A 27,115-nucleotide genomic window follows, 5' to 3' on the forward strand; every position below is an offset into this window, starting at 1 on the left:
AATTTTGAGTAGTTTGGAGATACCACCTCTGACTGGCCCCGCCCCCATCTATTCTCTGCCTCCCGAGTCCCAGCTGATCGGGAGGAAATGGGGATTTTGGCACTAGATAAGGATCAACAGAATTCAAGAGTCCAACTTAGTCCATTTATGGCTACATAGAGAGCCTGGGCTGATTCCTTGGATGAGGGGATAGATGGGGAACTCATCAAATTTGCAGATGACACCAAACTGGCAGGAATAGCCAACACTTCAGAAGATAGGCTCAAGATACAGAAGGATCTTGACAGACTTGAACATTGGACGCTATCTAACAAAATAAAATTCAATAGTGAAAAAAGTAAGGTTCTACATTCAGGCAAGAAAAACAAAATGCACAGGTACAGTATATGTAGTACCTTGCTCAATAATAGTAACTGTGAGAGGGATCTTGGAGTCCTAGTGGACAACCATTTAAATATGAGCTAGCAGTGTGCAGCAGCTGCCAAAAAAGCCAACACAGTTCTAGGTTGCATAAACAGAGGGATAGAATCAAGATCATGTGAAGTGTTAATACCACTTTATAATGCCTTGGTAAGGCCACACTTGGAATATTGCATTCAGTTTTGGTCGCCATGATGTAAAAGAAACGTTGAGACTCTAGAAAGAGTGCAGATAAGAGCAACAAAGATGATTAGGGGACTGGAGGCTAAAACTTATGAGGAATGGTTGCAGGAACTGGGTATGTCTAGTTTAATGAAAAGAAGGACCGGGGTGACATAATAGCAGTATTCCAATATCTCAGGGGTGCCACAAAGAAGAGGGAGTCAAGCTATTCTTCAAAGCACCTGAGGTAGAACAAGAAGCAATGGGTGGAAACTAACCAAAGAGAGAAGCAACTTAGAACGAAGAAGAAATTTCCTGACAGTTATTTAATTAGTGGAACAACTTGCCTCCAGAAGTTGTAAATGCTACAACACTGGAAGTTTTTAAGAAGATGTTGGATAACTATTTGTCTGAAGTGGTGTAAAGTTTCCTGTAAAGGGAGTTGGACTAGAAGAATCCAAGGTCCCTTCCAACTCTGTTATTCTATTCTATTCTATTCAGAATCAACTTCCAACAGAAGATAAAGCAGCCCTCAGAAACCTAAGAAAGGACCAGACCATCATCATCCTGCCTGCAGACAAAGCCAAACCACAGTGATTATGGACAGAGCACAATACCTACAAAAAGCAAAAGATATACTTGAGGACAAAGAAACCTATAACTCTGTCAACACCAATAGAGAAGAAAAACTAGGCAACCACAGCAAGAGAACCCTCAGTGACCTCACTAAGAAAAGCCAAATTACCAAAGAGGAGAACAGTGGTGGGTGAGAAGCAGTGTACCCATCCTCTCATGCTTCTATGGATACCCAAAAATACACAAACCTGGCATATCCTTCCATCCAATCATATATCTGCCCCTATATGCAACATTGCAAAAGAATGAACAAAAAAGCTTGGGCATCTCACAAGAGAAGCCAACCCTCCATTAACTCTCCAGTACAGTCTTTCAACAATCAGGGAGGTGACTATAGATGAGGATGCAATCATGGTCTCATTTGATGTCACATCTCCATTCACGTCTATAGATCCAGAATTAGCCAAGAATCCATGACTGCATTGCTTCACAGTACATCTGACTTAATTGAATACACAAAGATCTGTAAGATTAACTACATACTTCAAATTTGATGGCCAAATTTACCAACAAATTAAAGGGACACCTATGAGATCACCGCTTTCTGGACTTATAGTGGAGGTCACCATGCAATGTCTAGAAGCCATAGCACTTCCAGAAATACAACCAAAAATATAGATCAGATATGTAGATCAGGAGTGTCAAATTAGATTTTTTTGAGGGCCGGATCAGCATTGTAATTCCCCTTCACAGGGAGACGGAACAGACCCGTCCTGCAGCACTCTGCTGGCCAAATTGGGGCAGGGGGGCTATGTGTGCCCCCCATACCCCATTTTCGGCCTGGATGGCCTCCTGCAGCACCCTGCTGGCCAAAATGGGGCTGGAGGGGGGAGAGACAGGACAATTTCTTAGAAGCCTGGAAACTGTTGACAAATCAGCCATCAATAGACACATAGAATTAACAACATCATAGACTTTGCAAAAGAGACATCATCCATCCCAAAAGAGAAAAAGACTCTAGCACCTCTCCATCAGTAATCAGCACTCAGATCAGCATAGATTAACTCCAAGATTAACTTCAGACCAACAATCAAGTAAGCAATACCCCAATCAAGAAACTGCCTAAGAGCCATCCCTAAACAGCTCAACCAAAGAATATTTAAGACCGTCCCCACCCACCCAGACAGGCAAGACACCAGAATATTAACTGATAGCAAACCACACTCCTCACTGATGATGCTACCTACCTAGGGGAATGAAATGTCTGCAAGAAAACTAGCAAGCTCAGAGATCACCAAGGACCCCTCAAGTCAACCCTGAGCTACAAATATTCTCCTTTATTGGTACCACAGTGTCTCATCATTCTGTTTTTGTGGGTCCTGAAGCCTGCTTCTCAGACTCTAGCATAAACATTTACAAAGAAAGACATATAAATGATGGTTCTATATGTGAGAACTATCACCTAGATTGATAGCATCTAATTTACTTTTAATATGTCACACACAAAAAAACCCATAAAAATTGAAAATACCTAATCTACACACACACACACACACACACACACACACACACGAGAGAGAGAGAGAGAGAGAGAGAGAGAGAGAGAGGGAGGGAGGGAGGGAGGGAGGGAGGGAGGGGGAGCGAGAGAGAGAGAGAGAGAGAGCTGCCTGCCTGCCTCCCTTCGTCCCTTCCTTTGTGGCTTTTGAGTCCTTAATATTTGACCTGCTTTAAAGGCTGGATCACAGCAGATTTAGATCTAACCTGGACCTTGACCTGCATTTGACTGGTTGATTTCAAAGCTGGGAAATACTCCAGATGGACAGATTTTATAATACATCCCTGCTTGAAATAATATAGCAATATGCAGCACTCAAATACGGGCAGTGAAGAAATAAAGATTCCTAAGAAACAAATGTATATAAAGTGAATTATATCTACAAAATGACATGGGTGTCCAAAACTACATTCAATAAAAGCAAGAATGCTAGCAAAGGATAAATGCTTTGCATTCAAAATCCAGTAACAAAACATCTCATCTTCAGTATGAAAAAGTCTGCTAGATGAGCTAATCCAGTAAGGAATGTATGCTTTTTTTCCACTTCAGCAGCATTATCAACATGCAGAATGTTTTCCTTTAAGCATAGTAATTCTTCTGCATTGAAGCTTGAATATGTTGAAGCCATTAAACTTTTCTATTGTTCAATGCAGCATTTATGTGGCAAAGAAGAGTTAACATATGAAATGCAAACAAATACTTACTTGATAGGTAGGCTGATGGCAGACATAGAATACCAAGTGAGAAATATTGACTACCCTTTTTGTGAAATATGAAATGCCATAGAAAATGGATTTCCATTTCTAAAATCCTGAGTAGGAAAAAAGTAATAGCATTCCCCATCAAAGAATGTGTTTGAGGGCAACAATAATTGAACATAATTGTCTGACTATACCCTTTGCATACTCATTGTTTAGCTTATGATATTTAAATTAAAAATTATCTGTACTTTTTAAAATGTTTTTGTTCAATAAGTACTATATAAACATAAATTGCTTTATGATTTTATTGTGCAGTTGATTAAGTAATTATTCTCAAATTATAATAATAGGAACCACTGATTTGCTTTTTCTTCTGTTCAATTGTGTCAGATTCTCAGAGAATGCCTAAATAAGTCCCTGCAGTTTTCCTGGCAAGATTTTGCAGATTGCCATTACATCCTTCCTAAGGTTGAAAGAGAGTGACTGGCCCAAGATCACCCAGTTGCCTTTATGCTTAAAATGGGACTAAAATCCAAGGAATCTTGGTATCTAGTCTTATGTTGTAATTACTACATCAAATTTGCTTCATTATAGTTTATTGGAATATTTACTCAACCTCAAATTCCCACCATGGCTTCTGGAAATATACATGTAGAGGTTCTATAAGTATCTGATTCCCACTATACTCAGGATAAAAGCTGGAGATTTCAGATGAGGGTTGAGGATAGAACAGTTTAAAGATAAGTGCCACTGGTTCATTAATTAATCAGCCTATATGGCACTTCCACATTCTGCTTCATGAAGTTTACAATTGGAAATTGGCAAGGACAAAAGGAGAGAAAGAATAAATGATTGGGTTTTTTGACATATGCTATGGAGACGGGGGAAAAAAGGGAGGATCTGATGGAGGAGTTTGATGTTATAGATTCTGAATTCATGAAATTTGAACTGATCTAACTGAACAGTTTAATCAAAGGTATCCATCCTTCCTCAAGGCCAGGAGGTATCCATCCTTCCTCAAGGCCTCTATTTGCTGTTACTCAGCAGCTAACATTTAGTTTGGGAAGCACTTGGCTAAATAGCCCACTGGAAGTGAACTGCTAGTAGTTCTCCGTTCTAGGGCTTTATAGCTTTGTGATATTGATGCCCATGGCAAACACATAGATTGCCATATCTAAAAGCCAAAGCTGCTTGCCAATGCAGCACAATGGAGCTCGGCAGTGAAGAGGGGACAGTTGAAAACAGATTGCAAATTTGAATGTTAATTTGGCTCATTGATTTCCAGAGAAGCAAAGCAGTGCGCTGGTGACCCAAAACACAGAATCTGCAGCTGAGCAAAAACACCATCCAATCCAATTCATTAAGGCAATGCAGGATGTTGGGAAATTGTGTTTTTATATTTTTTTTCTAATCAATCAATCAATCATGATTAGAAAGGATGGACTGTATAAAAAAAATTGTATCCTGAGGGTATACATTCTTATACACTCATAGATGTGTGTGTGAATGTGTGTCTGAATGCATGTCCTCAGGATTAATGTGGCATTGTGTGATTGTGTAGTGAAAAATAATACAAAATAACATAATATACATATACCTAGGTGACAAATGCTTGCAAATATTGAAGGCAAGGGAAGGAGAAGGAATGACAGGTATTCAGTTTATTATTATCTGATTTATTGTAGCCAGTCCAAAAGATTCTGATCAGCTTACAATTTCAAATATATAGTTTAAACTAATTTGAATCAGTCCCATCTTCCTGGTGCTATGAATTCTCTTTGTACCAAAAATCTGTTGCAAGAAAGCTGAAAATCGTGTATTTGTATTTATTTAAGCTGTATTTGCATGACAAACTGAACCACATTTTAGTCAAAGAAATCAAAAATGGCTAAGATAGTAATGGACAAGCTTTTTGTAGGAATAAAACTTCAACCTTTATCAACCCTAATCAATTTTTTTGTCCTTAAGGGGTAGAGCATTAGGGTAAATAGGGCAAGCAGTAAATTCTACCTCATGAAATCTTGATCATGACTATTCTATATAGCCCAATCATCACCCCATCCAGATATCTTGAGAAGTATTTTCAAAGCTGTGTTTGTAGTCATAAGGACTAGATTTGTGAAAATGGAGAAAGAAAACAAGATTTCCAGGGTCTTGAAATATGTGTCAAATACAACATCTATTGTTTGCATAGTGATTTTATATCAGGAGTGCTTTTCTATGTTATATACCATTGAAATGATATGCTATTTCAGCTGAGTATTATATTACAACCAAAACAACAACTCTATCAGTTCTATGAAATTCATTTGTGTGAGCTTACGTGCAAATCTAAATAGAAACTCTGAATATTAAGCAGTTATTCTGTATGGATCTGTTTTTCTACAAACCTATCCAGTGTTTTTAATTGTAGCTGGATTCTTTTCCCCAGTTTCAATTGGTGCTGGTTAAAACTCAGAAAACAGCATCTGGTCAGCATCATATAGGCGAGCATATTGCAAATAATTGCCAACGGTTTCTATGTGATCAGGAAGACAAAATGCATCGCATGTAGAAAACTGGCAGCTTCAAAAAATATTTTGAGTTCAACACAAATTTGGCCCTGTTTAAAAACAACAACAACACGCAGCTCCATTCCATCCCAGCCCCTGAAAGAGGCTTGTGCTCTTTTGACACTTCAGGTGATGAGTCTTTTAGTCATTATTATTTCCTAATAATGAGTAGTTCCTTTTCATGATGATTTTAAATGAGTCAATCCATACTAATTATACTAACTCTGCTTGTACAATATTGAATTTTTGATTTTGTAAGGAGATGAGTTGGTTGGATGCAGTTCTGAAAGGCATTTTCTATTTTGGGAAGTATTAGCTCATCCTGCACAAATTGTGGTTGGATAATATGGTCTCTGTGGTTGCTTCCAAGTATATGATTCTATCAAATGGAATAATAGATTATGAATTCCAGATCAGCATGTTTACAACCTATCTTGTATATTATTATGTACTGTACATGGAGATAACCATGAGAAGTTGAAATTGCAAAAAGTGAAAGCTGGACTGCTATTGCAGGGTTCATATGATGCCTATTCAGAAAGATCTATATGAGCTATCAACTACTTGTCATGCATAAATAATAGATTTAAATAAATATAAATAAACAGATTATTTATGAAGCTGCTACTAAATGAGTTATGTCCAAACACAGAATATTAAATATATATTGTGAGCATCTAAGGGAGCTTTCCTCTGTTCTGAAATATATTTTCAGCAGGACAAACACATGGCTGTACTCAGCAGATGTGTGACTAAACATTTGGCTCTTTGCCAAGAATATATATTCAACTTTAAATCAAGTTTAAGTACATATTCACCTTTAAATCAGTGTAATTATATGTGCTGTGGGGAAGGCATTTCTCACTCACAATTTATCATATTCTAAGCCATCCAAGAACTCTTAAAAACTGCTTAAGCATAAGCTCTTTTTCCTGTTCAGACCTTCCCAATTAAAATGAAAAAGTTCAGGATAGTCAACCCTATTAAATGGTTTAACTAGTGGGTCAAAAAAAGCCAAGATGTGCTTCAATGACTCTAGTTATGGAATCAAACTGGCAAGGCAAGTTTCAAGATTAAATGCCCTCAGTTTTATTCGTACCAAAGTACTTTCAGTGAGTCGAATATAATAGTATACAATATCAAAGAAAGGAATGATAAGGAATGATTAAGTATGATAAAAAAATTGACAGCACGTAATATTTGTGTATTTGGTGTGTGTGTGTGTGCTGTTTGTATGTATAATTTTAACAGTTTAATTTCTTAATTGCTATATTTCTAATACTGAATATTATTTTATGTAATTAATTTCATTGTATAACCATTCCATGTATAATTAAGCATGATTGCTCATGACTTCACTCAGAACTGCATTATTTTACATTAAAATAGTTCACATGTTTACTTTAAAAAGTTCATAGTCATCCATGTTTGAGAAGTTACATTTCACAAATAGTTCACAGTAGATGCCAACAGAGGTAAATGATTGCATAATCAAACTTATTCATAAAAATAATACCTCAATAAGACTGCCATTTTTTCTGTCTATATTGGCTACATAAATGCAAATGTTTTTCTTGGGTAAATTTATCCATTCATTCCTCAATTGGCGTTATAACGATTGGAAAGTTCTGATTGATATTGCAATAATCATGCAAATTTTAAACAACGACGCAGGAAACTTAAACTCAAGTAGATGGGAAAGAACTTCACATTCATTTGTTACAGTCTCATAAAAATATCAGCAAAAGTTGAACCCTTCCTACATATTCTGGGCTTTTATACAGGATTTTTTTCTGAATAAAAGTAGCTGCCTTGGAAGGCGTGGCTGATTACTACAATTGCTACTTTGTTAGTTGGGGAAGATTGGTGAGTGGGTAGAAGGAATATTTCAATGCTTTTGATCAAAGCCTCACTTACTAAAAATCCCTCTTTGAACCACAATTGGGCCTGTGATATTCCTGAGTATGAAATTTGTATTAAAAGGATGGAAAGAAATTGGAGGGGGAAGAAAGAGAACCAACCTAATTAAATAATCTCTGGACAGCTTTGTAGTGGTCAAAGAACAAGGTCAAATCTTCAGAAGATTACTCTCAGTCTAGTACAGGATCCAACCCAGGGGTGGGTTCTAAAAATTTTTACTACCGGTTCTGTAGGCGTGGCTTATTTTGTGGGAGTGGCTTGATGGTCATGTGACAATTCTTTAGGATTTAGCAGAGGTACTGGTCTACCAGGCTTTTAACTGCTTGCAGAGCTGTACCGGCCTACCCATTTATTTTTGCAGGCACTGGTCTACTCATGTATTTTTCCAGGCACTAGTCTACCCATTTATTTTTGCAGGCACCAGTCTACTCACGTATTTTTGCAGGAACTGGTCTACCCATTTATTTTTGCAGGCACCAGTCTACTCATGTATTTTTGCAGGCACTGGTCTACTCATTTATTTTTGCAGGCACCTGTCTACTCATTTATTTTTGGAGGCACCAGTCTACTCATTTGTTTTTGGAGGCAACGGTCTACCACCACTGCCTTTTAACACTGATCAGCTGTAGGGCGGCCTTTTGAAGCCCCGCAGCAAGAGTTTAAACAGTTTTTTTTCTTCTAACTGATCAGCTGGGACTCAGGAGGCAGCAATAGATTGGGGATGGGCCAAATAAAAGGTAAGAATAACATGGGGGGGCAGAGGGGACAGGGAGGCAGAACCAGTTTGGTGACGTCATATCGTCACCGCTACTGGCTCGGCAGAACCAGGCCGAACCGGGAGGAACTCACCACTGATCCAACCTCACTGAGGTTCAGAGGAATGCAGAACAAAACCATACCCAGGGATTTCTACATCATTGCTCCTTCCATATCCCATTTGGCTTCTCATCCAATAAGCTTCTTCAGTTCAGTTTTTCGGAACTGAAGAAGCTTCTTAGAGGAGAAGTGAAATATCTTCAAGCAAAACAAAGAAAGTCCAGTTGAAAAAACACCTTTGGGATAACCATGTTGTGAATGACTGAGAATCTCCATAAACATTTTGCTCTTTTAATGATTAACCATGTTTTGTTTGTTTGTTTGTTTAGTTAGTTAATCAGTCAGTCAGTCAGTCAGTATCCTGCATTTATTATTTTTACAAATAACTCAAGAGGGTGAACATATCCAACATACACTTTCCTCCTCCTATTTCACCACACCAACAATCCTTTTGAGATGTGTTAGGCTGAGAGAGAGTGACTGGCCCAAGGTCATCCACCTGGCTTTCATGGCTAAGGTGGGACTTGAACTCAGGATATCCCTCTTTTCTAGCCTCATGCTTTGACCACTATAAAACTGTCCAGTTTTGTTTTCCTCTTTTCCTAGTTTTGCCAGTCTTGACAGGAGAATCTTTTGCAATTACTTTACTTCTAATAATCATATTCAAACTCTTTTTCTAAAAGACTTTTGCCCTTCAGGCTAACATGGCTTTTCTGAAACTGATATGGGGGAGGGCTTTTTTTTTTTTTTTTTACATAAAAAAGACCTTCATGCAGCGAAATTATGCCAGGGCATGCTGAAATACTGGCTTGTATCAAGAAATGAATCTGTCATACATATCATAGTGTCTTTCATGCCTGAGAAGAAAAACAAAGTGGCTTGTTTTTCAGTGGAAGGAGGTGATATCTTTGTTAGATTTGACTTTGCCAGTAAACAGTGAGCGGTACATACTTTCTGCCATTTGAATCAGTTCGATATGCCAGTTCTGAAGAATTTTTATTTCTTTCTTTGCATATTTTGCTAAACACATACTGACATAATAGTGAATGATTCTTTTTTTCTTCAGTAACATTAGAGATATTCTTTAGTTCCTGTCTATTTACTTTCTCCACCTGTAATAATAGGTGACATGGCTGTAGTCATATTGTCTGAGACTAATAAATTGGTGGCATGACTATATACAGTATATCACAGAAGTGATATACTGTATATCTGTATACTATAAACGGAAGGTGGAGGTGCGCAAGGTCTCTAACATCCACCAGCTCCATAATGTTGTCATGGAGGAGTGGAAGGGACTCCTCCACAGTGGCAACCTGTGAAGCTCTGGTGAACTCTATGCTCAAGAGGGTTAAGGCAGTGCTGAAAAATAATGGTGGCCCCACAAAATATTGACACTTTGGGCCCCATTTTGACATTATCACTTAGGGGTGTACTCACTTTTGTTGCCACCAGTTTAGACATTAATGTCTCTGTGTTGCGTTATTTTGAAGGAACAGCACATTTACACTGTTCTACAAGCTGTATACTCACTACTTTACATTGTAGCCAAGTGTCATTTCTTTAGTGTTGTCACATGAAAAGATATACCTAAATATTTACAAAATATGAGGGGGTGTACTCACTTCTGTGATATACTGTATGTGTAGCACTTGGTTAGAAAGCTATTTCTGACTTGTTACAGAAAAGATATAAAGGTAGTGAAGGATCATGGGTGCTCCCATGAAACATTTCCTACTATTTTATTAATTCTCCCAGTATAGAATATTTGTATATACAAGTAGTACTTAACCTACAACCATTTGTTTAGTGCCAAAAATTATGATGGCACTGAAAAAAGTGACTTATGATTGGTCTACACAATTACAAATGTTGCTGTATCCCAACAGTCACATGATCATTGGTTCAAGTGCTTGGCAACTGTGACACTTTTCCAATGGTCAGAGGGCAAGCTGCAAGTTGCAGTCAGGTGGTGTCTTGTGTTAATAACCACAGTGATTTGGGACCCAAAAGGTCATAAAATTGGGTTCTGTCACATAATGCCTCACTTAACAACCACACCACGTAATGGTAAATTTTATAGTCCCTATTGTAGTTATAATTCAGGAACTCCTGTAACAATAAGAGCAGGTTTCCTAAGCTGTGATATGTACTTTTCCTGAGGAAGTTCATTTACTGGGTGAAAATGGTTTTCTGGATTTTTAGGGGAGGTGTGTACATAAAGATTATACTAAAGGGGTGTGTATGACAAAATATTTGAGACCACCTGATTTGGAACAAAATTCTTACTTTTCTAATTATGATCTTTCCTTTCACTTCATATCCCCAAATTAATTCTTCTGGAATTATGTCAGCTCAGAAGGTCACGGTTGTTTAAGCCTGATTTAGGCTGATAATTTTATTTCTCTGTGTGTGTATGTACACACATTCAGCTAAATTAGATTAGCAGCGTCTAATGATTTGAATATTCAGGAAGATCTATTCTCTGTATAAAAGTTATTTATTATATATCAAAATATTCCCAAATGTATTCATATCATTTATACTGATAGGGGTCATTATGTGGCTTTCATTTATGAGCCAACTGTCATTTATGGGCCAACTGTCATTTATGGGACATGTGCCAGTGACTATATAGCCGTAATGCCAAGCATTTTTGTTTCTAAGACTTTAATTTCTCTCTGTGCTGCCAGAAGAAGCCATTAATTTATGTTATGTTTTATAGAGAGAAGTATGAATGCTACTGATCTGAGGCTGATATACTGGCTTAAGCACTTACTGTAAAAGATTACATCACTAGAACAGATAGTAATTTCAAATGCTTAATGAAAAAATCAATATATTGCTGAAACACCTCAAACAAGTTGAATATACAGTTCATACTGCAACAGCAGAATAGCTTGACTTGAATGTCCCCCCCCCCTTCCCTTATAAAGAGATTTAGCTGGCCAATTTCCTTAATGGTATCAAGATATAAAAAGTCTCACAATGCTGCTAATAAAGTGTTTGAGGTAATGATACCTGCTCCATTAACTGGCCAATACCAAGAAGGACAAGAGACATGTTCTCACATTGCCAATTGAAAGGACTTAATTTATCTTCTTCAATGTAAAAAAAGAAGAAGAAGAAAAATCTATAATCTACAGTGGATAAATAATGGAGATACAATTGTTGTACATAGCCAGAAAGAATGCAATGTCATTCCTTTACTGGGAAGTCATCAAAGCAAAGTTGTTGAGCCATTACAGATCAATATAGACTGGTTTATTTATTTGTTTAATCATCACACAATAAGTAAATAAATTTTATATTGACTTAAATCTGAGTAGATGTACAAACATCCCTAGGTATTCAGTTCAAATCGCAACAAAAGACAAAAGCAGAATAAAAGTATGTACTATGAATGCCCAAAATTATTATTGTTGGCCTCACATGTTTAGACTGGATTTTTATTTATTATTAATTTTTATCCCAGTTATTTATTTTTCATAAATAATACAAGATGATATTCCTTCCTCCTCTTATTTTCAACCACCACCACCACCACCTGTGAGTTGGGCTGAGAGAGACTGACCCAAAGTCATCTACCTGGCTTTCATGTCTAAGGTGGGAGTAGTACTTAGAACATAGAATAATAGAGTTGGAAAAGATCTTGGAATTCTTCTAGTCCAGCCTTCTGTTCAAGCAGGAGACTTTATACCATTCTGGACAAATGGCTGTCCAGTCTCTTCTTGAAAATGTTGCAGCCTAAATATTAGGGGTTTTTTTCCCCCTTACATAAACTGTTTCATGGTAGTCCCAATTTTATAGCCACACTTAGGCAGCCCAAGCATATTTGTATTCGGCGATATAGCAATACAATCTCTGGCAAACGAGAATGGTTCAAATATCCAATTAGTCATGAAATAGGAGATTTTGTATCAGGTCTTCAGTTCTCTATGGCCATTTATGTTTCTGGTTTCTCTGATTACTTAGGACTGACAGTATATTCCCGAGACATTTTCCCCAGCTATCTATATTGCAGATGAGGAAGAGATATGCTGACAAGCAAAATGAAAATATTTTGCTTCACATGTGATCCAAGAAGCAGACACTGCTTCCCACTGTTTCATGCCTATAGCAATCATAGCTGCTATATTGCTAGATGTCTCTGTCAGTTTTCCATAATTTCTTTTAAAATTGTACTTAGCTTGGCTCCTGCTTCATCTTCTGGCACTGAATTCAGTCAACTAATTTTCTTCTGTGCTTCTTTGAATCTTTTCCAACTAATTCATTCATCATGTATTTAACTATGACCACGTCTTATCTTAATTTTCAAGGATGCCCTAGAGGTTTGCTGAATGAAAGCCTTTAATTGGTTAATGATATCGCATGGCACTCTTTTACTTCTGGCTGACTTGCCTAGAAAGGGGTGGTGGAAGGGAGAAAGCCAACCTAATAAAATCAAATCCAGCTACTTAGAATTGGATGCATTGCACTTAACTAGAGGCAGTGAAATGCCTTTTATATCGCCATAATCACTGAATTATTTGAAATGGCCAAAACCTTCATGCTTCAATAAGATTCTAAGTCAGATTTACTAATTTTATTACAAATATAAAACGGTAGCCATCTGATTTCTTATTCCAAAATTCAACTTTATTCAGACTCTGAAGTAACATCAGTTGTGTTATCAAAATACAACAAGGCTATATCTGAATCCCCAATACTTGGATTCTTATTCTGTGTTCAGTCTTAAGTATATCCAAAATTCAAACTTGTTACAACTTTAAAGTTCAACCCATGCTGGATCATACAAATAGGAGTACAGTATGCTGCAGTGGAAAATATATACTGACTGAATAAAGAGCAGTGTGGGAATTGGATTTTCCATCCCCCTGTTTCCATAACTTATTCTAGACCAGGTGTCGGCAACCCGGGGCTCTGGAGCTGCATGTGGCTCTTTGGGCCCTCTGCTGTGGCTCCCTGTGGCATCACTGGTTGGCCCCACCCCTCACCCCTTTTATTTTTGGGATATTTTTTGAAATCCGGGCTGGCTGAGGAACGATCGCCAGCCCTTCGGCGACCCTCCTCCCCCTCCTCCTCTTGTAACCCCCTGGCGGGCTGTGGCTAAGCCGGGAGCATGCACACACATGGAGAGACCCTCCTCAAGTGAGTGCCAAAGTGCAGGAAAGGTGTGGGCAGGGCAGCTGGCCGTTTGTTTAAGGAGGTCTCCCTGCATGTGTGCACACTCCCGGCTCAGCCACAGCCTGCTAAGGGGTCACCAGAGGAGGAGGGTGAGGAAGGTCACCGGACAGTGCAGGAGAAAAGTGGCCCTGTACCTGCCTTCACGCCACATTTGCGCATAAGGCAGCCTTTGCTTCCTGCCGCTTCAGGCTGGAGTTCGCGCCCTCTGTGCTCAGCCAAAAAGCTGCCGGAGGTGTGGGATGACACGGCAAGGTGATGGCCGGAGCCTCAGTGCAGAGAGAAGCTGTGTCCTGTTGCATCCTGTTAAGACCCTCCTTAAGCATGCGTGCCTTTGCTGTGCTTTGGCGCTCGGTTGCATAGGGTTTCCCCATAATACGCACCAGTGGTGAAATGTAAAATTTGTTACTGTTACATAATACTGTGTGGCCGTGGCTTGGTGGGAGGGTAATATGACTGAGTGGGCATGGTCAACTTTTTTTTTTTTTACTTTTAAAACCATTTTTTCTACAACCTCTTCGGCTGAAGAGGTTGTAAAAAAAATGCTTTTAAAGTCTCTGACTATCCCAGCTAACTTGCCTGATAGGCAGAGGCTTTCTTTTTTTAAAAAAAACCTCTGATGATCCCAGCTGAGCTGCACAATCATCAGAGGCTTTTTTTTTTTTACTTTTAAAAGCATTTTTTCGGCCAAAGAGGTTGTAGAAAAAATGCTTTTAAAAATAAAAAAAAAAGCCTCTGATGATTGCGCGGCTCAGCTGGGGGACAGGGATTTTTGCTACCAGTTCTCTGAACCACTTGCCTCCATTGCTACTGGATCGGGCGATCCGGTCCAAACCGGGAGCATTTCACCCCTGATACGCACACTCCTGGCTCAGCCACAGCTGGCCAGGAGGTTGCGAGAGGAAAAGGAGGGGAGAAGAAGGAAGATGATCGCCCAAAGGGAAGCCTCCATCACTGCTGGCAATCTTTTCTCAGACAGCCCGGATTTCCAAAAAGAAGAAATAAAAAAGAGTAGCAAAGCGCCCCAAGAAGAGCTTGCTGGCTTGGCCCAGCTGTGGCTTTCCAAGAAAGAGACAGACAGACAGACAGACAGACAGACAGACACACACACACACACACACACACACACACACACAAACACACACAGAGAGGGGGGAGAGCAAGAGATAGAAACACACACAGAGTGATACACAGAGAGGGTGTGAGAGAGAGAGAGAGACATAGAAAAACACGCACACAGTGATACACAGAGAGTGGGAGCGAGAGATACTGAGGGAGAGAGAGAGACATGGGGGAGAGAGAGAGGGGGGGAGAGAGAGGGGAAGATAGGGAGATGGGGAGAGACATAGAGAATGGTTTTGTGGCTAGGGCGGTCATGTGACTGGATGGGAGTGAGTGACATTGAGTTGGCCATGCCCACCCAGGTTTTGTGGCTCCCGGTGTTTTTTTTCTGTGGGAAATGGGTCCAAATGGCTCTTTGAGTGTTTAAGGTTGCAGACCCCTGTTCTAGACCATTAATATACAAATGTGTTTTTCTTCTGACAATAGGAGCCAACGTGTATTCAGAGTTCAACTTACATGTGGTGGATATATATAAAAACTCAAAAGAACTGGAAAGAAATGCAGAGTACAATTTAGAGAATTTTAGAAATAAAATTTGAAATGAAATTACATATTTTTTTATTTTGCTAGGCATAATTCTAAGATATATTACCAAGAAAACAAAACAACTCACATTTACTAACATACCTGCTTATCGCCATAAGGATAATTTTACCACACCAGAAAAAGATACTTTACTAGCAATATCAGACTGGGAACTTAAAGTTGTAAAACATACAGTAATGGCAAAATTAATAGCACAGAGCCGCAATTGAAGTTTATCCAAGATTTAATCAAGAGTACCATCTGTGTATATTTCATATTATGAGTATCAGGTAGTCCTTTCCTAAGACCACAATTAAGCTCAAAATTTCTATGGCTAAGCAAGGCAGGTGTTAAGTGATTGTTACCCCATTTTATGAATTTTCTTGCCACAATTGTTAAGTGAATCACTGTAGTTAAGTTAGTAACATGGTTGTTAAGTGAATCTGGTTTCCCCTTTGACTTTGCTTGTCAGAAAGTCACAAATGGTGATCACGTGATCCTGGGATACTGCAACTGTCATAAATGCATCCCAGTTGCCAAGCATTCAAATTTTGTTCATGTGACCATGAGGAGCTGTAAGTGTGATCATAAGTCACTTTTTTCAGTGCTGTTATAACTTCAAATGGTTACTAAATGAATGGTTGTAAGTTGAGGACTACCCATAATATAGGTTTTATTTTTTAAAAAATTAGTTAAAATCAGAAATACATGACAATTTTGATTGTTTAAAAATATTGTATATCAAAGGGAAATTAGAAATTAAATATTTATATACGTTTTTAGATTTGTTTCTGTCTTTTCTTTCTTGTTTTTGAATTTGTAAACAACATGGTGAAAACTTTGGCACTCAGCTCAGAAATCTCTAAAAAAATCTTATTGTAAAAAACTAATGTATTCTGATTTTTATGGTTGATTGGCTTCTAATTCTGGTTAATGGTCTCAAGGCTATACTGAGCATTAGTTGTACAGCAGCAGTAATTTCTTTGTTAATTTACTGATACCGTATCTTTGCATCTTTTTTCCCTTTGCTTTTGCTTTCCTTTTCCACTTTCCTCTATTGTGACGTTCTTAATTTGAATCACCAATGCAATGCAATTTCTTCATCCTTTCACTAAGCAATGCACAAATTAGGGTTATTATTGAAACATTTAATATGGTCTTCCATAGAATTACTTATGAATTATTCTTGAACTATCAGGAATCCTGCTGCAACTTGCCAGAAATATGATGGGAATTTTTAACTACCGTTCTGTTTGCATTACATTTCTGCTCTGTAGGGAATTATTCTAAATGCAGAACATTATTTTTTGAATCAACTACAGAAAATGATCTGTATCAGAAAATGTAGCTGAAAATGAAAAAGTAAGCTACTCTGACTTCTTTGAAATGCTTGCTATTGCAACAGTTGGAGAGGAACAATGCGATTGTGATATATGGACTGGTGACTATTCTTGCTACTATTCACAAAAATAAATATGTCAAAATACTACACGTATCCACTTTCACAACAGTGCAAGTTGTATCTAGCAAAATCTGATCTATTTCAGAAGTTCAAGGTAGCTAAAAGTAACAGATAATAGAACTGACTAGCCACCTTTCATTTAAGTCAAATAATCTGAACTGAAACTTCATGGAACTAGATATCTCATTGGAGCTGCCATGAGAACTTAAAGCAGAGTATTTTAGATATTGTTTCTTGGTCTTGCCTCAGTGAATGTTAGCACCTGGCTACCTTGTTTGGACATGGAAGTTAGCCAGGGTTGGGCCTTGCTGTATTCAGTTGGAAAACTATCAAGGAATGCAAAGAGTTTAGGTTAGATTGGGTTGATGACATCCCAGAAGAGAAGTCTGTTAAGATAGTGACAAAAAGCCATATGTTGATTCTGCATTATTTCTTCCTATCTCTGGAGTATATATTAGTTGGAAGGGAATCAAGCATCTTCCTCATGAACCATAGTTCCAAAATGGATTAAGAACCCTGTGGTTCTCCCACACCTTTTTTTTTTTTTAAAAAAAAGAAAATGCAATCAGCAATTTTGCAAAATAGCATCTAATATGACATGCTGGTGGCAACATCTCTCTGCCAAAGGTAAAGCCCCCAAACACATGAATAACACAACCCTAAATAGAAAATCTAAAACCAGGAGCACCATTTATGTCTTTTAGCCTTCTCTTTTTGTAAGTCGTAAGTACCAGCAAATGGGGGATGAAAGGCAAAAATGATGGAGAGTATGGTTAGATAGTTTTCCAGTCACAGAAATGGGATTGTGTCAAAATTTAAATGGAAACTGAATTTTAATATTCAACTGCATGCTGGACTTATTCTGCATCTCTCCAGTAATTTTAGAACTAATACATGGCACATATATATATTTCTTTATGTGGCAATATCAACATGACAGTAACTTTTATAAGACTCAGCCAATTCTCGTCTTCCCCATCCCTTTCTATTTTTAAATAATATTTTTTTTAAAGAATAAAACTATAGAATTCATTGCAATGACTGGTTGGGTCACACCCAGCTGTGTTTTAAATGGTAGACAAAGACTATGAGAGAATCAACTGAGATCCCACCTGCCGAGGTAATGCAAATGCTAGCTTAGACATTGTGGATGGAATCTTAAAAAATAAAATTACCTGATTAGCTTTCTGAGCAACAAAGCAAGACAGAAAGATTTTTTAAAATCCACATTCTTTCATATTCTCTTATATCTAAAATGCACTGGTATGATCACTCTTGTTGCAATGCCACATAGTACTTCTTCTGGTGGTATTTTGTTTTTCCTGTACAAAATCTGACATGAAACCTTAAAACGGACATGACATGGATTAAATCTGGAATGTTACAAATATAGATATATTGCAATGTATCTGAAATAAGATTTTGTAATGTAGTTTTTATTGGAGATACTAGGGATTGAACCCAGGATCTTGGTATATCTCCTAGCTATTTGAAGCTTCCCTGTTCATAATATTTGGGACTGATTTGTACCATTACTTGCATTTTTCAGTCAGTATTGTATAGCTTAATATTATAATTTAAATACAGGTATACTGTCAGTGACAGGTAACTTAGTCCTTGTGAAACATTTACTAAGTGAATATTATCATTTTACAGTCATACTGCAATGTTCATTTGCTTTACAGACTTTACAGTGGTCATAAATGTGAGGATTAGTCACACAATGACTTTTTCATCACCAATATACTTGTGAATGGCCACTATATGAGGCAGTCGCTAAACAAGGACTACTTGTAAAGTCTTTTTTTCATCAAGTGTATGCTTTATGTTGAAGATGTGATTGGACAGTACTTTTTTACTACATTGATTTTGGACCGATCCTGATTCCAATGACTGCATTCAAATCTGAACCAAACAAGAATAACACAGACTCAACCCTTTTGATTTTGAGAAGCTGTTATTGTTTTTTTTACAAAGAACCACCCTTACTGAATTAGTGCCCATTGGATGGAATAACATTTGAATATCTAATTTCAGGTAGAGAATGTACTTCTTGAATCATTAATCATTTTATAAATCTCCGCTATTGTTTAAGACAAACCATAATAAATTTATTTTGTCTCAATTTAAAATATTTATAATCTGAGAACATATGCTTCTTATTAAAATCAGAATTTTAAATATAGTCTTTTGGGTTTCAGAATGCAGTTTGCTTGAAACTCTTTTGTTGAATATTTTGTGACTGAACTGGGAAGAATGTATGTAACTATTCTGATTCATACACACAGATTGTCGTGGCCCCATTGGATCCCAGTTCAGAGGGGGAGGGGGAGGAGTTGGAAGTGGGACCATGCAACGGGGATGGCATGTCTGCCCTAGAATGTCTGGAGAGGATGATATTGTGCCAGGCCCCTCTGGCATTGGTGAAGGTGGTCGACCAAATGGGGAGCTGACTGCCCTCACAACCACAGGGAAGGATTGGCTGAGACAGGCAGTGGAGATGAAAACAAATCCCCTCTGATGAGGAACATCTGCCTCCCCCACCCAATCCAAGGGCATCCAGTGTGGAGTGAAGGGTCTACGAGGCCATCCCACCCCACCTTACAAGAAACATGAGCTGATTAAACCAGAGGCCAGAGGAAGGGGTCTGTGTCAGGAACAATTGTTTGCTTGGGCCTTTGAAAACTCTGACTTTGGATCATGTTTCTGCCTATGGACTCTGAACCTTCATTGTTGACTTGGAACCTCGATTATGGAACTACAGACTTCCTTCCTTGCCTTGTGAATCACCTCTGATAAATATTGGATTTAGTTTGTGGGACTATGTTGCACTGACTGCGGGTGGCTGACTTTGGAAAAGTTTAGGGTGGAGTTTTACTGGCAGCTGTAGGGCCATTTGTTGTGGGATAGCAGACCAATAAAGGACTTTTTTGAAGTCTGCCTCTGCTATGGGACCTGGGTCATAACACATACACAAGATTTGCTTTGTGAGATTTTTGGCTCTTTAGACAACTTTGTTATTGTTTTTGTTAATAATTTACCTTTTAAAATAGAAAAGTTAGTACAATGGTTCTTATTTTTATGTGTTTATTTTAATTAATTATTCGAGCATTAATGTCCTGGTCTTCTGATGCACGTGTATTGAACTGCTAACACATAAAATCAAACCTATAATAAAATAAAATATTGAATAAAAAGAATGACAGGTGGAACCGATAAATAAGTGTTGATTTGGAGTTTCTATTTTATCTATTTTTAAAACTGCCTTGAGTAAACAGGAAAGTTTTGCATACATGTCTCTGTAGCCAAGAATTTTACAAGTTTGCAAAATATCTTTAAATATTTAGTGAAAAATATTTTTCTTCATTCATAAAGTAGTAGCATGGAAAATAATAGCTTGGAATTTCATGTTTGTCTGAAAAATATAAATGGATATCTTTGTATAAGCAAGTTCCTACCTACAAAAATCTTGCATCCCCAAATTAGGGACAGGAAGCAATATTCTGCCTTTTGTTTAAAAAGGTTTCAGCTTATTCTCCACAAATGCATTAAGAATGGTATATTTGTCATTACATTTATGCATTTATGCAAACATACATTTTTTTCCTGTTCTATACCTGTACTACTTCTACTCTGGGCTGAGTGGAAATTATCCACTCTTGGATAAATTATCCAAGATTATTTCTTGACATTAAATAAAGAACAATCCTTTAAATCTTCATTATTTTTAAGCCATCAAAAATTACAGGTCTATAGTTCTATTTTTTTTAATATTCTTTAATTTTTTAGTTTACATTAGTTTTTATTGTTGCAAATTGTAATTCTTAATAAAATTACTATTAAAACTTTATAGGTCTGTATAGCATATCCTGAAAGCAGATGTACAGAAATCAAATTAAATAAATGTACAAAAATGAGAAGTCCAGCACTGTTACCATTCAGAAGAGAAATCATATTGACTTTTGGCTGTCCTGTCCTCAAAACACTATGGTAATCAAATTGCTTCAAATTGCTTCAAAAAAGCTGCAACAAGCATTAGCCATAAAAGCTGGCTGGATGATTTTGTCATGCTCTCTCAGACCAACCCACTCACAGGGTGGTTGTTGTAGGGAAAATAGGAGGAGAAAGGAAGATGTGTTGGATATGCTCAGTGCCTTGAGTTATTTGCAAAAATAATACAAGCAGGATACAAATACAGGTAGTCCTTGACTTATGACCACAATTGAGCCCAAAATTTCTTTTGCTAAGTGAGACAGTTAAGTGAATTTTGTCCCATTTTACAAGCTTTCTTGACACAGTTGTTAAGTGAATCACTGCAATTGTTACTAACACAGTTGTTAAGTGAATCTGGCTTCCCCACTGACTTTGTCAGAAGGTTGCAAAAGTGATCACATGACCCCAGGACAACCATGCAACCATCATAAATGTGAGTCAGTTGCCAAGCTTCTGAATTTTGATCACATGACCAAGGGGTTGCGATAACTATTGTAAGTGTGAAAAAATTCAGTGCTTTTTAACTTTGAGCGGTCACTAAGTGAACTGTTGTAAGTCAAGGACTACCTGTAAATAGATAAATAAAAATATGTTACAGTAAATATGCTCATAATTTTTGCCAACTATTAAATAAACAAGTAGGTAAGCAAACATTCTTCTGACTGACTTTGCTTTGGATATTCTGAATGAAGAATGGATTGGCAGGTGGTATGACTTTCAAAAGTAGCTTTCTTCTCTGGAATTGTCATGTGTATTTTATTCACTTGGTATAGAGATCTACTCGCCTCAGTATAAAATCCAGCTGCAAAAGTGTGCATAGGCAAAGAGTCATTTATTGTTTTAAGGACTGCACTATATTTAATTAAAAGTTTACTTTCTGAGGGTCCTGGGGTTTACCTCATCCTATTGATCACTGGAAGTGGGGAAATAAATATCCATTTTCTCCCTAATTTAGGTTAATTGCTTCAGTATCTGGGGATTTATTTTAATATGATGTGGAAGGAAAGAATGCTTTGATTATGGTCTCCCATTTTATTTTCCTTTTGTTATTATGAGTTAGCTATATAAGGAAACAAGCAATTCATACATTTTTCAAGAGAAAATAATTTAAGAAACAGTTCAGCATTATTCAGACATAATTTCAGCTGCTATCAAGAAGAAACAATTATATGGTATCAATATTATAGATCTCATAAACCTCTGTCTAACTAACTTCCAATTTGATGGACAAACTTACCAACAAATTAAAGGAATACCTATGCGATCACTGTTTTCAGGATTTATAGCTGAAGTCATTATGTGATATCTAGAAGCCATAGCACTTCCACAAATAAAACCCAAAATATGAATCATATGTAGAAGACACCTTCACCATAATAAAAAGGAGAACACCCAAAGAACCACATCAACATCTTCAAAGGAATCCAGTTTACCACAAAAGAAGAAAACAATAACTCGCAATCCTTCCTGGACATCCTGATCAGCAGAGGCCACAATGGCAAATTAGAAACAGAAGTGTACAGAAAAACCACCCACACCCACCAAGTGCTCCACTACCAAAGCAACAATCCAACTTTCCACAAGAGAAGCACTGTAAGAACTTTATTTAGATGAGCACAAACTCACTGCAACAACCCTGAATAGCAGAAAAAGGAAACAGTGTCTATAAAACATATTCCAACAAAATGGGTATTTATTTCCCAACTTCCAGTGATCAATAAGATGAGATAATAATCCCCAGATACTGAAACAATTAACCTAAATTAGGGAGAAAATAGATATTCAACTTTATCAAAAAGTGACTGACCACACAACCCAATACAGCACAACCAACACAAGCCATAAAAATAATAACACTGCCATATATCAAGAACATTTCAGAAACTTAAGACTACAACCAAATGAAGTCAGCATAGCACACAAGCCATCTGAAGCCTTTCAAAAGACTCTAAGTAAACCAAAAGACCCAGCAACCCCAGAAGAAAAAATAGGAACCATCTACAACATACAGTATAATGACTGCAACAACCACTATGTACGACAAATAGGTAACAATTTGCAGAATACATCCATGAACACCACCTAGTCAGAAGACATGATGAAAACTCTTTAATTTCACAACATACTTAACCATAATTTCAACTGGGAAACTGTGACCTTTTTAGACCAAGCCAAGTCCAAAAATGCTAGGGAACTAGCTTAGCCTGGCACTCTGACAAATTAGCCACCAATAGACACATCTATTCCTGGGTCAAGAGAAAAAAATATCTATATAATATATGGAAAAGAGATAATCAACAAGCCAAAAGGGGAACAAAAGGCCTCATTGGCAATCAGCACCCAGATGAGCATAGATTAATTGCAAGATTAACAATACTCAATTAAGGAACTGCCAAACAAGCCAACAGTAAACAGCCCAACCAAAAAACTTCTAAGACCACCCCCATTAACACTGACAGGGCAAATCACTAGATTATCCACTGAGAGCAAACCCTATTCCTTACTAGCATTGATGATGTTACCTTGTTTGGGTAATGAAACATCTGCAATAAAACAACCAAGTTCAGAGAGCACCAAGGACCTCTCAGCAATTATATGGCTTTAACACTTCAACCTTAAAGTTTTTATTGAACTTGCAAAACATCAGGATTTCTATAGCAAGCCAAGATTCTGTCAAAATGATGAAATTTGCAATGATGTCACAACACAAATTCTGCCTCTTACATACTTGCACATGATGCCATGATACAAGTTCATGAGCATAGGATATGCTTCTTGACATAAACACATATTGTCATTTGCTCCCCTCTCTGAAAAGCTATGGAAAAGAGTATTATCTTACAAAAAAACAAGTGAACAAAGTTCAAAATGTCAGGCACATGCATACATAGTTAAGAATTTTACGGATTTCATAGTTTTCTTCTTAAAATTTGAATAAATATGGAACTGTTTCTGGATATTTCTAGCACAGTTTGAATTTCTTCAAAATCAGGGTAGAGGTCATAAGATGTTCCCTTATTTTTTAGTTTTAAGGATACAGCCATTGTTTTTTTTTTAACAGCATCTACTGAAAGACATGAGCAAATGGATAAAAGCCATAATAACATTGAATATTAATGTAGCACTGATTATATTTAGAGCCTGTTGCTTATTTTATACACCAACTTGATTCTATAATAGACTATTAAGCAAATATAGAATTCCTTGAAAATGAGAAGACAGATGGTCCTGGATTATTTAACAATTTGCTGGCCAATTGCATTACCACACTTTTCTTCTTGGTGCAGTATGACTGAATGTCAATTTTTGCCCATGAATGAAATTTCCAATTCTGACTGCCAGTTTCCCACAAGGAATTTCAACTCAGAAAGTGATAGGAAGTTGGTAGTCAGTCCTGCTCCCACTGATTTATTTATTTTTTGTCCACCCATAGTCATTCTCTTTTTAGGTAAGGAAATATCTCTGAAACTATGACCCAGTGGGTCATGGGTTGTATAGAATTATAGAGAGAGACACAATCATCCTATGAAATGCTCTGTTTTCTTATCTTAATAAATTAATGTTGACCACTCCTGCTGAAATGAAATCTTCCAGATTCTCCCATCTCTATAAATTAATACTATGCTAAACACATGTATGTTTATTTATATTTGTATATGTACGTTCCAGAAGCCATACATCAACATAAAAATGGAAAATAAAAGAACAGGGTCAGAAGAAAAATAATAATTAACCACTACTAATTAAAATTAATGTCTAGGCAAACAGCCCTTCTCAAGCAACAACTAATCTTCAAAACTATCGGAGGTTTTGAATCTTTCTTACTTCATTTCCTGCAGTTTCTTTTAATCTCCCCAGTTCCCAGGTAATTAGACCATGCAAATTAGTTTGAGAAAAACCCCTCAACATTCCTACAGATAAATACAGTACTTGCAGTACTTCAGTAGCATGTCACAAGTGTAACAGATATCTGTAAAACTGTTTTGGAATCTTCTGTGCATAACTTTAGACACAGGAGGGACTCATAAGTCATATGAACAATAGCATGAATTAGACTCTAGCTGCCATTCATTTGATCTTTAAAAAATCTATAAGATAAAGATTGAATTAATAAAAAATAAAATTAAGGAGAATGTATATGATTAAGAATAGAAAAAATAGAATTTGAGGGTGAAAGAAGATACTGTCTAGAAAAATAAGAATAGAAAAATTAAGATTTGATTAACAAATATGGAAAAAGAACACTTTGGCAGAAACTGTAATTAAGTATCCAAATATTTGGATATGATGAATTATATATGATATGATATGATACGATATGGTTTGAAATACTCTATTTCAAAAAATATGTGGGTGTTTATTGGGGGAGACCAATAAAACTTGTAGTTTGGCATGATTCTGTCTATGGGTGAGGAACAATAAAGAAATCTTCTTGGAGGAAAAAAAATCTAGAGTGGCAGAAATGTTGTAGTCACCTTACTCAATATATGAGGTATCTGTTTTTGTGATCCTGGTAGAAAACTTTCATTTTTCTTAAAACATTACAGGGATAGAAAACATCAAAAGATAACCGTACTTCAGCTTTTTTGCAATGCTTCCCAAAATGTTTCTTTGGCTCATTTTGTTACAGAATATATTAATAAAATTATTAACTTGACTTCTATGGTCGCCCACCTCATCTAAGTGATTCTGGGTAACTCACAACGGTAAAAACAAAAATCCAATAAAACACATTAAAAACGAATCTGCAAACATATTAAAAAATAATAATTAAAAAAATATGTTCAATTGCAGTATATATAGGTTCTAAGTGAGGTTCTGAGATTACATGGACAGCTATATCACACCAATTGTTTATTGCTAAGCGATCACAATTTTTTACCTTCATATTTATAAATCTGGCAAACAGAAGTTTCCATAAAGTTTCATTCCAACATTTTACCTAATGTCACATGAAAATCAAATGCAAATCCCACTCTCAAGACTAAGTAGCTCTGACAGTTTCTTGGCAGCATGAAGTTCTGTCAGGCCTGAGGGGAAATAATGAACAGGTTGTCTTGATGATATAAAAGAACCTGAATCCAAACAGAAGTATTTTCTGTCTCTGATGGCAATGAAATTTATTTAGGCAGCTGAAAGAATCATAAACTACAATAAAAGAGTCTCCTGTTTCTCTAAGTTTTGGAAGATGATGCTCATACCCTGGGACTTTATGAGAATTTTTTGGTGTAACTTATTTTAACTTTTTATGTTCTACTATAGAATATAAAGTCTGAAACCTTTCAATCATGTCTTTCTACCGGTCAAAACTCTTATGTGATTTGAAAATTAGTAGCAACAGCCACATTGAGCTAACCCAGACTTTTAGAGGAATAAAAGCATGTTTCAGAGACAGCAAACTGAAATTATATTCACCTGTATTTGTGAATAAAAGATATATTCAACAATTAATGAATGCATTTGCACAATAGTAGCCACAAAAGCTGTGTAACAAACTGAGTGCACACACAAATTCATGCAATTGAATTCAACATTTGCTAAGCAATTATATCCATGTTTAACTCTAGGTCTTAGTATTGCATTTCAAGCGGTCTCTCTTAAAGGTAAAAGTGTAATGTGTAAAACAGAATCATATTGAAACATGTGCATTTATCGGGTTTTATTACATTTGTATTCTGCCTTTTCTGCAAGGAGCTCAAGTTGGATTAGAAAGTGATCTCCTCACTCAATTTTATTCTCACCACAACCTTGTGGATTTCATTAAGCTTAAAGAAGGTGCTTGCTCTAAGGTCAGTTAGCAAACTTCTCTGCTGTGTGGCAACTGAACAGGCAAAATATAGGCATACAATTGCCATAATATACACCACACATACATCATACATTTATACTTTACAACTGTTCTCCTAAACTAAGATTGTTTTAAAAATGTAAGGAGAAAGCAAGTATGTGATATGCTCATAAACCGGCCTTCGGGATCATTGGTTTATACATTTTTTATCAGAAATTATGTATTGTACCACATGTTCTAATGTGGGACCCCATATGCATGAGCCATTGCTTATGTAGGATTCTCTGGATCCAGGCTGATTGCTATTCTTCCTACAAATAGGCATTCAAACATATTTTA

The sequence above is a fragment of the Pantherophis guttatus genome, chromosome 7, assembly GCF_059756535.1.
Source record: "Pantherophis guttatus breed Tessera chromosome 7, ASM5975653v1, whole genome shotgun sequence".
Taxonomy (NCBI): Eukaryota; Metazoa; Chordata; class Lepidosauria; order Squamata; family Colubridae; genus Pantherophis; species Pantherophis guttatus.